Here is an 11,853-nt window from a genome sequence, read left to right as displayed (position 1 = left end):
AGGATGTGATTTATTGTGCTGCACACTTGCATTCACGCAGAAGTCACCTCTCATTCTGGTTTTCTTACACCCTAGGTCTGGGGAGAGCTCTACACACAGTTCCAGGAAGGTGGCTTTCCGCATCCGAAAGTTCTATAGCCACTGCTCATCATCCCACACTTGTATGATGATACGATCCCACCATTCAGTGCTTGTTTCATGATCCCAAAAGTGATGGTCTATCCTATGCAGCTGTTCTGTGAATGCCAAAAGCAATTTAAAGTTGCTCCTATCCATATCACACAGTATTTCAGGCGACTGGGAGTCTTCTTCAGTTAGGAACTCAGCGATTAACTGCACTGCCATCCACAATGTCTTCATGACAGTTAACATTGCATACGAGAGCAGTGTGGAATCCATCCCTTCTTACAAAGATGCCGGGGTGCATAGCAAAAAAAGGGCCATTGAAAAAAGCTGCAAAAGAAAGCCTGAAGCCCATGGAGTGCTGGGACACAAAGCAATACATCACGGGACATAGAGCCCGGTCTCAAGATGCATGGGATAGGTACCCACAATGCATTGCTCTCATTGTCGATGATAGTGCCCTAACTGTGGACGTGCTCTGCCGACAGAGGGAGCGAGTGTGAACTTGACATTCCAATTTTTATTATGTAGATTTTTGATTTTCTACATCACTTTTGTTCACAAAACTATGTAGTGTAGACAAGGTCTTATCTACATGTGCCACTTTGGATATAGGTGAATGCTATTCCAGAGAAGCAGGAAATGTTTGTATAGTGTGGTGTGTATTATAGACCTAGCGGAAGAGTGGATTCTTGGATGCTAATATCTAAACCAGGGGTTCTCAAACTGGGGGTCAGGACCCGTCAGGGGATCACGAGGTTATTACATGGGGGGTTGCGAGCTGTCAGCCTCCACCCCAAATCCTGCTTTGCCTCCTGCGTTTATAATGGTGCTAAATATATTTAAAAGTGTTTTTAATTTACAAGGGGTGGTCACACTCAGAGGCTTGCTATGTGAAAGGGGCACTAGTACAAAAGTTTGAGAACAGCTGATCTAAACTGTATTAGTAAATTTATTCATCAAAATTTGGGTTATTGCTGATCATGCACTATATGTATCTTCTGACTTTTAAAACAAACTTTGTATTTGTGGATAATCTAAGCACTATACCCAGATGTACAGACACTCTCTTCTTAACCTGTGTATTATACATTTTTTTTAACATTAGCTTTAATAAAATTTTTAAATCTGTTCTTATCAGTTTGATTACTGAGGCAGAAACTACACCTTCTAGTGGATCTAGAGGGAGAGTGGCAAGGAAGCATTTGGTACTCATAGATGCTACAGAGCCTATGGAACTTACTCTTAGCTATTAGCTAACTGCTTTAAACTGGGATTCTGTTTTGATTAGAGAGAGAACAAGTTTCAGAGTAGCAGCCGTGTTAGTCTGTATTCGCAAAAAGAAAAGGGGTACTTGTGGCACCTTAGAGACTAACAAATTTATTTGAGCATAAGCTTTCATGAGCTACAGCTCACTTCATCGGATGCATCGGATGAAGTGAGCTGTAGCTCATGAAAGCTTATGCTCAAATAAATTTGTTAGTCTCTAAGGTGCCACAAGTACTCCTTTTCTCTTAGAGAGAACAAGGGCAGTGTGGAGTGAGATGAGGGATTTTACATTCTTACCTAATTTAGCTGGGTTTATGGGGAGAACATAGTGTTCTACAGATTGAAAGCCTTATAGAAATTCAGGGAGTGGATCTTATATACACTGATCCCAGTACCTGTACTACTGTGGATATAGGCTACATTTTTGTTTCACCAGAATCTGAGAATTGGTCAACTATTAACCAAGGGCTGGAATACTGCTAGCTGTGGAGACCACAGACTGTTTGAAAGAGTTCTGAAGTGTCTGGAAAAGAACTGAGATTCTACCATTCTTTTCAAGTTCTGAAGAGTCCCAGAGCCAGACATTACATATTATAATCACTCTATAAAGACTGAGAAATCATCTCTGAAAGAATACCGGAGGGGAATGTATTTATATGTGTGTGCTAAAGTATAGGAGTGTAAATGTTATGTTGAAACCTTGTATTTAAATTTCAAATATGTAATAGCAACAAAGGATGGGTAGAGGCTATATCAGGAACACATGTAGATTTGTCTACTAGCTTTTGTTTAAAAGCTACTCATAGTATTCTAAATACTATTTACAATTTTCATACTATTAGTATTTTGTGTGCTTTGAATGTTTGTTTACTAAACTGTGCGGTTCTTTCTTTGAAGTTGACTGGAAACCATTACCGCCTCCTTGTCAAGATTTTACATGCAATAGCCCTGCAGTTTAACTCTAATGCTTTCTGAAAAGATATCAAACTCTGGCCTGTGCTTAAGCAAAGAGTTATGCTGAGGTGCTGAAGAAACAAAATGTAATATTGACTCAGCACCCCCATATTCTGTTACACATACCAATATAAAATGCAAGCCACAAACATTGATTTTGGTTGCAAATGCAGAGCCTGCCAAAAAGGCCGTAGGGTAGGGATAAATTATGCCCATTTGATTTCAATGGAGAATTGTATGTGTGTAATTAACGGCGTAATTTAGCTAAAAATTGTATATGTTTAAATGTTGAGTTTAAATTAAGAACAGCTATGTCTATTGTTCAGGGTGGGTAGATTATTGTATTTAAAAAAACCTTATTTCTATTAGAAGTTTGTTTTAACTATAAAAACTTTATCCAGACAAAAGCTGTGATACTTTCCAGACAGATCATTGTGGGGAGCATCCACAAATGACATTTGCCAAAAAGCTTCCTGGTTTTCTGGTAGCATTGTTTGTTTACATTCAGCTTGTATCCATATAATCTAACCTGGGTAATGGGAGGCACATAACTGAAATGCCTCAGCAGCTAACAAGAGAACTAATTTCTCCCCTGCTCCCACATTACTCTGGGGAAGGAGTAAATTATTCCATCCCTTCTATTTAAGCTCCTTAAGGTACAGCTATGCTGAACCTAGAGTTGTAATTTCCAGCTTGGGTAGATGTACACATGCTAGCTTTGATTGAACTAGCATGCTTAATATAGCAGTGTAAAAAGAAAAGGAGTACTTGTGGCACCTTAGAGACTAACAAATTTATTTGAGCATAAGCTTTCGTGAGCTACAGCTCACTTCATTGGATGTAGGAAGTGAGCTGTAGCTCACGAAAGCTTATGCTCAAATAAATTTGTTAGTCTCTAAGGTGCCACAAGTACTCCTTTTCTTTTTGCGAATACAGACTAACACAGCTGCTACTCTATAGCAGTGTAGCCACAGCAGCACTGCTAGCATCTCAGGCCAGCTGCCCAAATATGTACCTAGGATCTTGGATGAGATTGTATTCAGGTGGAGCCAAATTCCTGCGCCATCACAGCTACACTGCTATTTTTTGTCTGCTTGCTTAATCAAAGCTAGTGTATGTACATATACCCAAACTGGAAACTATACTCCAGCTACTGTGCAGACCTACACTTACTCTCCCCTATGTCACTCAGCCAACTAGTAGGTGGCAGACCCAGGGTTCCTCATATTCCCATCCTCCTCTGCCTATTTGCTTGCAGTGGGAAACAGGAGGAGAATAGCCACTGTTCTCGTCCCCCCAAGAGTCATAATGTTATGAGGGTCACTTTACTCCCATAGGCTCTAAATTACACCAAGTAACAGCCTCAAAGGGCCTTTCTATCAGAGAGGAATAGTTGGAGTGCAACTGTGCCCTGGCCACCTCACTGCTGGGCCTACATGACCTGGGGATCCCAGTATAATGGACAAATCCTTGACAGCCTGGAGTGGTGTAGAGAGGCTGTATTGTGGGCCACCATCTGACCTGTAAGCTTTATTGAATTGAAGATAAGCTTCTGTAGTGCTCTGCTGTATCGCCACCTCCATGCTGCACCCTTGTGGAGCCTCTGAAGACAACAGGAGCAGCGTTTGCTCAGCATCTCAGGATAAGGCTCTATTTTAGCAAATATCCAGATCGTCAACTCGATCACAGTGACAGTTTTACTAATTCTTTAATATTATTTCTTAACTGAAAAAGTCTCCACCAGTCAGTTACTGTAGGTCTTAGACCTAATCTACACCTAAAAATTAGATCAACCTAGCTACAATGCTCAGGGCTGTGAAAAATTTTGTACCTTGTTCAATGTAGTTAGGAAGATACAGAGAATACAAGCTGAGTAAAGAGGATTAAAGTTTGATTGAAGATGTGGTGTGTGGAGATGCAAGATGGTAAAAGTCTTCTGAAGGGGCGTAATATGTTGTAAGGATAGGGGCTTTGTGTGGGGAAGGAGTAGGCAGATTACGGACTGTCCCTTTGGTACAAAATGTTTGTGAGGGTATAGGCTGGTTACAGGCTATGCATAAGGATTCCGGGTGTGTGTATTTGTAGGAAGTTATTGGAAGTTTCTAGGGTGTACCTGGTTTACAGATTGTATGTAGCAGAAATGTTAGAGGGATCAGTAGGTAAGTTACAGGGTAGACGGGTTCTCAGTAGGTGGATTACAGGGTGCATGGTTGGGAATGTGTGTAGGGAGTACCTGGGTTACAGGGCACAGCAGTTGTGTGCATAGGATTGTAAGTAGGTTACAGGAAGAGTAAGGGATGTAGGTGGGTTACAGGATGTTTATGTGTGGGAACAGGATGCATTTGGGCTGTCGGTGAGTTACAAGGGGTGTGTACAGAGGGGTTGTAGGTGAGTTGCAAGGAGTGTGGGAGGTAGATGATATAGGTGTTGAACAGATGGCTACACGGTATAGTATAGTTACGGCTGCAGAGACGTAGACAGGCCACAGAATGGGCGAGTTGGGGGTAAGTGCCATGAAGGACAAGGATAGGGTGGGTATGTGGGTTGCAGGATGGGAAGGCCTGGGGTGTAGGTAAATTAAAGTGCTACTGTAGGGGTGAGGTGTGTGTGTGTGTGTGGGGGGGGGCACTAGCAGGGCTGAAGGATGGTGTAGGGTCAGGGATGTGTACATTGGGATTCAGGTGACAGCAGGGTAAGGGATGTGTATGTTGATTGCAGGACAGGTGCAGAAGTGGGGAATCTGCGTGTGCAGGTGAGTTGTAGGGCAGGGCTAGCAATGCGTATGGGGATTGCAGGCTGGTGTATGTGGGCTGCGAGAAATAGGTGTGGAGAGTTGGGATGGGTGTACCAGTCAGTGAGCTGAAGAGTCAGTGTAGAGCGACAAGGGTGTGTGTGGTGTGGGCAAGCTGCAGGGCGGGGTGAGGGCAGGATGGCTACGGGGGGGGGGTTGCAGAGTTCGCGTGGGGGTGAGAGGCGGGCGTAGGCGGGCTGCACGGGGGTTGTGTGGTCGGGGGTGCCGGCAGGTAGCAGGGTCTGTGTACGCGGGAGAAGGAGAGTGGAGGGCCGTCCACCTGGGGACTGGCTAGTCACAGGCTTTGCGCGCGGGCGGCGGCGGCGACAAGACGCTGAGTGCGGAGAAACTGCCGCCCTCTGTCCCCCCTCTAAGATGGCGCCTCCAAGCCGCCGTTTTCATGGCGCTGGGGGAAATCGGGCGCGAGGCGGGACTTCCTCCGTGCCCCGCAACTCCAACTGCTTCCTCGGGGCGCGCGTGGTGAGAGGGCCCCGAGCGAGTGGCAGAGAACGTTTCTCCCCGGCCCACATCCGGGACTTTCCTCCTCCCCCCTCCACCTCTCTCCCGCGGCCGGAAATGACGGAAGAGCCGGCCCGCCGCGTTGCTTGTGCACGCGGGCGCCAGGTGTGACTACGCCCCCTCGTCACGCACGGCGGGAATCGGCGCTCGGTAGTCGCGCCTGTTGAGCGGAGTAACTGTCCTCACTAACCGCCCCCTCGCGGACACTACATTGTGCTCAGCAACACCCGCCTTTGCGGGAAGGGAGGGACGCCGCTCGCGCGCCCCCCCCCCCCAGGGGAGGAGCGCTCAGCCCGACCCCACCCCGCGTTCAGTGAGAGACAGGTGCGCTCCCCTCCTTCCTGTGAGGGAACCGAGTCTCCTCCCACCGGCGCCGGGACGGGGTGTCAGTCATGCGGTGGCCCCGCCTCTTCCGGGCCTCTCAGGCTGGGCCGCCGCCTCCTCCTCTCTCGCTCGCTCTCTCCCTTTTGTGAGTTATAGCAACCGTTGCCTTGTGAATCAAGCGCCATAGTCACCGTAGTCCTGGCGACTGTTACCCATCAACAACAACCGCTCCTCTCCTCCTCCTCCTCCTCCTCCTCCTGCTGCTGCTCCTCCTCACCCCCATCCTCACCCCCTTCCTCATCATCACCCACAACAACAACAGCCACCAGCAAGAGCAACAACAACAGCAACACCACAGCCCTGCACAGCCCAGGTGACTATGATTGTTCCGTGCATTCCGGGTCCCCGGGCTGCGCTGCCCCATTGATTGAGATGTAGCCAGAGGGTGAGGCTGTAACGCGTGTCTCCCTGCTGGCTGGTTGTCCCACCCCCCTTGGTTGTACTTTGATGGTGGATGGGGAATGTGGTGTTGGCTGAGGGAAGGAGGAAGGAAGCGGGGGGGGGGGGGGAGAGTCACGCTTCTGGTCTGCGGGACGGTTGTGGACGGGGTGGGCAGGTATCTCCTTGGCCTCCGTGTACAATAGAGGGGAATTGTTAGAGGAGAGGAAATGAGGTGTTGATGAGCCCTGTCTGACGGTACCTGCTTTAGCGAACACCCAGGCATGGATTCTGCAACATACCAACAACCAGGGAACGTTTCTCTCTTCCCTCTTAGGGGCCTTGTTCTGGGGTTGTGAGACTGTTCAGATTTAGATGTTTGTGAACTTTTTATCTCTTCTGGTGATACTCACACATTCCCTCACCCTCTTCTGTGCAGCCCTAATTCTGTGGCCAGATTATTTCCTTCTTTAATCATCATTAATTTAATTGTTTGTTTTTGGGAAAATTGTATTTTCTTTGTACTGTAAGTTTTTTTTTTTTCTATTCACCCAGTATTCCTCCAACCACCACCACAGACAGTAGCAGTTTTGCTTTGCTGTCCAGCTGCTGGGGAATATATATTTTAATGCTGTTTTTGTACTTGTGATTTAATCTGGATACAGTGCGTGTGTGCTAGTTGGGTTTGTAGTTTATCCATAGTGTGTTATCTTCCATGTAGTGATGTTTGGGATAGAGGATCCATTTCAGTTTCCTTAAGTTTCCCACAGTGAAGGGAATCTTAGTTATTTTCATTATGAATGTGAGACTTTGTGTACATCAGATAAATGAAAGAGAGATAAAAACATTAAGAAAACTTGCTTTGCAATTGTATTTGTCAAAGCTACTGTAGTTTTAGAGGATTTTTCTTGATAGGTCTTTTTCAGCAGAGAACTGAAATTTAAGTCAAGTTGTTCATAAAGAATGTATGAATCTTCTGAACTTGAAATGCATGTGTATTTCATTTTCTTTTTGGTTGTTTGTTAAGATCTAGGGATTTGCCTTCTCAGCATATACCATCAATTTATTCACTCATTTTTCTGGACATAAGGTGTGTATTTGGTACCTCCGTGGGGTATCATGGGGAATTTCTTTAACATCTTTATACCCAATTCTCTTCCCCCCTCCCAGCCACCCCATGATGTCAAATCAACTCCCAGTTAATAAAATGGTCTCTAGAATTTACAAGTTTTTTTTTAAAATACAGATGATTTTAAAAGTGTTATTTCCTCATTCCTGTATTTAATGTAATTTATAGGAAAATGGTAGTGTTTTACAAAAAGATATTTTTGTTGATTTTAATTTTGAAGATACTTTTTTCCACCTTTACATTTAAGCCCTGCATTGACTACAATCTTGTTCCTCGTAACAACGCCAACGGAAAGATATTGATTTATTTGACAGAGCAACCTCTGAAGAATGTGACAGTATCAATTATTCTGGGGATTGTCAAGTGCAGAGGAGATTAGATAATTAATGCATTAGTGATACTTATATAATTTTTTAACTAAGGCTTATTATGTCTCTTGCAGTTTTACTTTCTAAGTATGTTTTCATATGCAGTCCGTGTAACTGAAATGATACATTTCAATGAACCACCAAAGGTCTCAAAATTCTCATTTGTGGACTTGTCAACGTTTTCATCCTGAGCAATAAAACAATTGTCAGTAATAAAAATGTTTTCTTTCAACGTAATATACTTTATATTGAAAAGGAAGAATGACTTATTTTTCTTTCTCCTAGCATAGCTACCGTGATCAGATGAGTTCCAAATCCTTAAAAATAATACATATAAATCTTAGTGAATTAATTTCTAGAATATAACAATTATTAGTTTTTGTTAGGGAGTTTACTTTGTGATTCATTATTTGTTAATTCATTCCACACATCTAATATTGCTTGTAAGGTAATGCCCCAATTCTGCAAGCCGCACAGTGTGGGTTGGACTCCCTACACCAGTAAAGAGCCCCACTGATGATGGAGTTCTGGATGGGTCTAGAGATCTGCCTGGGTAGAGCAGCTTTCAGGATCAAAGCCTAAATTAGCAAAGAAAAGTGAGCTGGCTGTGGAAGCAGAAAGCTTTATTTTTTGATGGTGGGGAATGGGATACAGTAGGTTTTGGGTTTTTTTTAAGACTGTATTTAAAAAAAGGTGTGTTGTACCACAAAAAGTTTTTAGTATTACTCACCACATTTACTTTAAAGGAGCTGTTGCATGAGGTAATTGAAAATAGTGCCATGTCACATCAGCTAGCATCATAGACTTTTATAAAGAAAAGCAGCATTAACAATTTGTTCCCACCTTAACATTTTAATGTTTCATAGATGGGATCTTCATTATGCATTTTGATTCCCCAGTGCCCTCAGCTATCAGAATACCAGATGTTTGCGATGTCAGACAGCCTTTTGATAATAAAATGGTTTGTGATTTTTATTCACGTGTTTATGGTTTAGAGTACATAGCTGAACAAGTGAGATTAAAAATGCATTTTAATGCACTTGCATATGGGTTCATTGAGTCTTTGTGAGTTCTGTGCCCTGGTGTATTAGCTAACTTGCATTGGGCTGGAGAAGACAGATTTTTTTTGGCGATATATTCAAAAGAAATAAAATAGGAGTCCATGACCTGCCATTTTTATATAGTTTAAAATCATTTGTTTTCTTCATCTCCTAGGGTAACTGGGCCTTGTTTCGTTACTACTGTATATTTTCTTCGCTTCCTAAATTTAGCAATTTGTTAGTTATAACAATACAGTTCTCAGAAATAAAAATGTTTCTATTTCTTTTAACTTAATAAACTTTACACTGAAATGGAAGGATGACATATTTTTCTTTGTCCTTACCTAGAACAGAACCAGATATGCTTAATATGGTTAAGGAATCTAAAATGTTGTTGTACATTTTAATCATAGTGGTTGCTTTGTGGCCTAGTGAGTGTTACTGATTTTCAGGTATTTTTCCCACCTCTTCTGTCATTAAATAACTGTATTGCCTTTTCATATTCAAAATTGATGGATGTTTCTTATGCAACCACAAAGGAGGCCAACCAGCAGCAGACGTTGACATGTGTGATATTAGCAAGGGAACAGACTTTTTCAACATATAAAATATATTCTGTTTATTTTTTTAAAGTTTGTTTTGAATTGAGATTACAGGTTGCGAATGCAACACAAATATACAGAAAATAAAAGCAAACTTTCAAAGTTATTATAGAGCTAGAGAGCTTGTTTTAAATCAAGTTCCATGTCAGATTAATATACTCTCTAATTAGAATGCCAAGAAGTGTTTTTAAATAATGAATTAAACTATTAATTTTTCAGCCTCTTCTTAGTAAATAAACTTTCAAAAATCTGCATGTTTAAAAGGGCATATTTTTTCCACCAATTGTAAGTTTGGCATTATTTATATGTCTTTCATAAAGGTGGTGTTAGCAGTGGTTGTACTTTTTCTTTGCTTGCAAGTTCAATGTACACACACATTTTGGAAATGTAAGATTAAGTGGATGGACTGATTTGACTAAATTTAGCTTGTTAGAGACAGATGGCTGCTTTAAACAGGTGTCACTTTCATTTCTAGTGCATTGTGCTGGGACTTCCAGTGGCTTACAAAGTCCTGTCTAAAGCAGGTGGCATCTTCTGCTTTTGTCATTAGCAAAATCTACTCTTTTATAGGTAATTATTTTCCCAGTGACTGGGTACATTATAATATGTGGTATAGTTTATCAGAGTCTTTAATGGCTCCTCATAACACATTCATATATTACACTTTTGGATTATCCGCTTATCAAACTTTTAAAGGGGGGGAAAGGAAAGCATTAGTAAGCAATATAAGTTATCAGCTTTTGAATACAAGTAGGTGGAATAATCCTAATAGCTGGCTTGCAAGACAAGTAGCAAATTGCAGCTTGAAGTAAAAACTTGTTTTTAACTGACTGATAACTGACCTGTGGCTTTTTAAATTCTGACTTGTTATGACTTAATTTTTATACCAGTGAACTATAAGTAGGAACATTAAATACATTTTAAGCTTCCATCTTTTATTTACAGTTTCTCTTGATCTGTGGGACATTTTTATTCTTTTCATTGTATTTAATATTAAACTGTTACAAGTTAAAATATTCTTAACTTTAAACATTTGGAAAAAGAAAGAATTGGGATATGATAACTAGAGCTTTTTAGTTTTTTACTTTCTGCACCAGTGTTGAGAACAATGACTGGTGCCCATTCTTAATCCGTTACATTTCCTCTAGCAGATGCACCAGAGGGTGCTATGCTATTTCAAACACAATAAGTAAAAAAGCTAAAAAGCACTGATTTATTGAAATACATAGATTAACTATAACGTTTATATTTTTCAATTCTTATTGTAAGATCAAGATTTTTCTGTCTTTATTCTATGCGTCTCCATATAGCAAGATGTTTTCCCTCTAAATGCTTATAGTAAAGATTTTAAAATAATAGACTGTTCCATAACAAATATGTATTTACGCAGTATAGAGTCACAGTTTACTTAAAATTTAAAACATAAGTATATATTTATTAGCGGTGCTTGGATAGCAGATGTAGTTTCCACTTTTATGTATTTGCTTTGTATCTTTACATTTACTCTTATTTAGGTATATCACTGCTAATCTCAATAGCTGAATTAATGATTTGGCTTAGGAAATTCTAACATTTTTAGTGTGCTTTAATGTACTTCCATTTCAGTTTTAACTATTACTCATATTTTGTTTGGGTTGTTAATTATTTTACAGTTGAGTTTTGTTTTGGAACATATATTACCTTGCATTTTTGTTGGTCGGTTGTTTTATTCCTTGCTGCAAGTCTTGCTGGAAGAAACTGGGGTCAAAGCAGATAGAACTAATTATTCTCTCATAAGTAGCAAAGAGAGTACAAGAATCTAGTGGACTAGAACACTTGTATGTATTTTATCCCACTAATTTTTGGACTGATGGGGTAATAGAGAGGCAGTAGCCTCTTCATATTAAAGATAACAGCCAGGTTTTTTTATAAATACTCTATTGTGGGTATGTATGACTGACAAATTAGGATTTCTTTTTTTACCAGTTTCATAGCAAAACACAGAGTTTTGAATGACTAAAATTAAGTATACAGTTATGGTAAAATGGCAAAATACCTTTTAAAAATTTTTTACAGTATCTTTGCTTTTCGTACCAATAGCAAAATTGTGGAATGCAGTTTTTTACTACTTGTATAGCTTAATAAAGTCTTCGGAATTTTTTTGTATATAGGATCTAATAATGTAGTGTTTGCAGCACATACTGAGCCTCCTTGAGGAGATGTGTAAAGTGGTGAAATTTTAACTCTGCTAAACTTACATTCACACACACCGGTAGATGGGTGTAAGTAAGGGTGTCTGATTCAGTGGAATTGCCAT

General features: G+C 41.1%; 1 protein-coding gene across 3 annotated transcripts in view; it reads left to right on the top strand.

The window, feature by feature from the left end:
- Positions 1–5,988: 5,988 nt before the first annotated feature.
- RFX3 (regulatory factor X3) overlaps positions 5,989–11,853 on the top strand; it is a 233,201-nt gene continuing 227,336 nt past the window's right edge. For all 3 annotated transcript variants that reach the window (XM_038401621.2, XM_043514522.1, XM_043514521.1), the window contains exon 1: positions 5,989–6,353. The gene's annotated coding sequence lies outside the window, so the exon portion shown is untranslated. The remainder of the gene's footprint in view (positions 6,354–11,853) is intronic.

Source organism: Dermochelys coriacea, chromosome 5, assembly GCF_009764565.3.
Source record: "Dermochelys coriacea isolate rDerCor1 chromosome 5, rDerCor1.pri.v4, whole genome shotgun sequence".
Classification (NCBI taxonomy): domain Eukaryota; kingdom Metazoa; phylum Chordata; order Testudines; family Dermochelyidae; genus Dermochelys; species Dermochelys coriacea.
The sequence above is the reverse complement of the archived record's forward strand: the minus strand, read 5'-3'. Positions and strand labels throughout refer to the sequence as shown.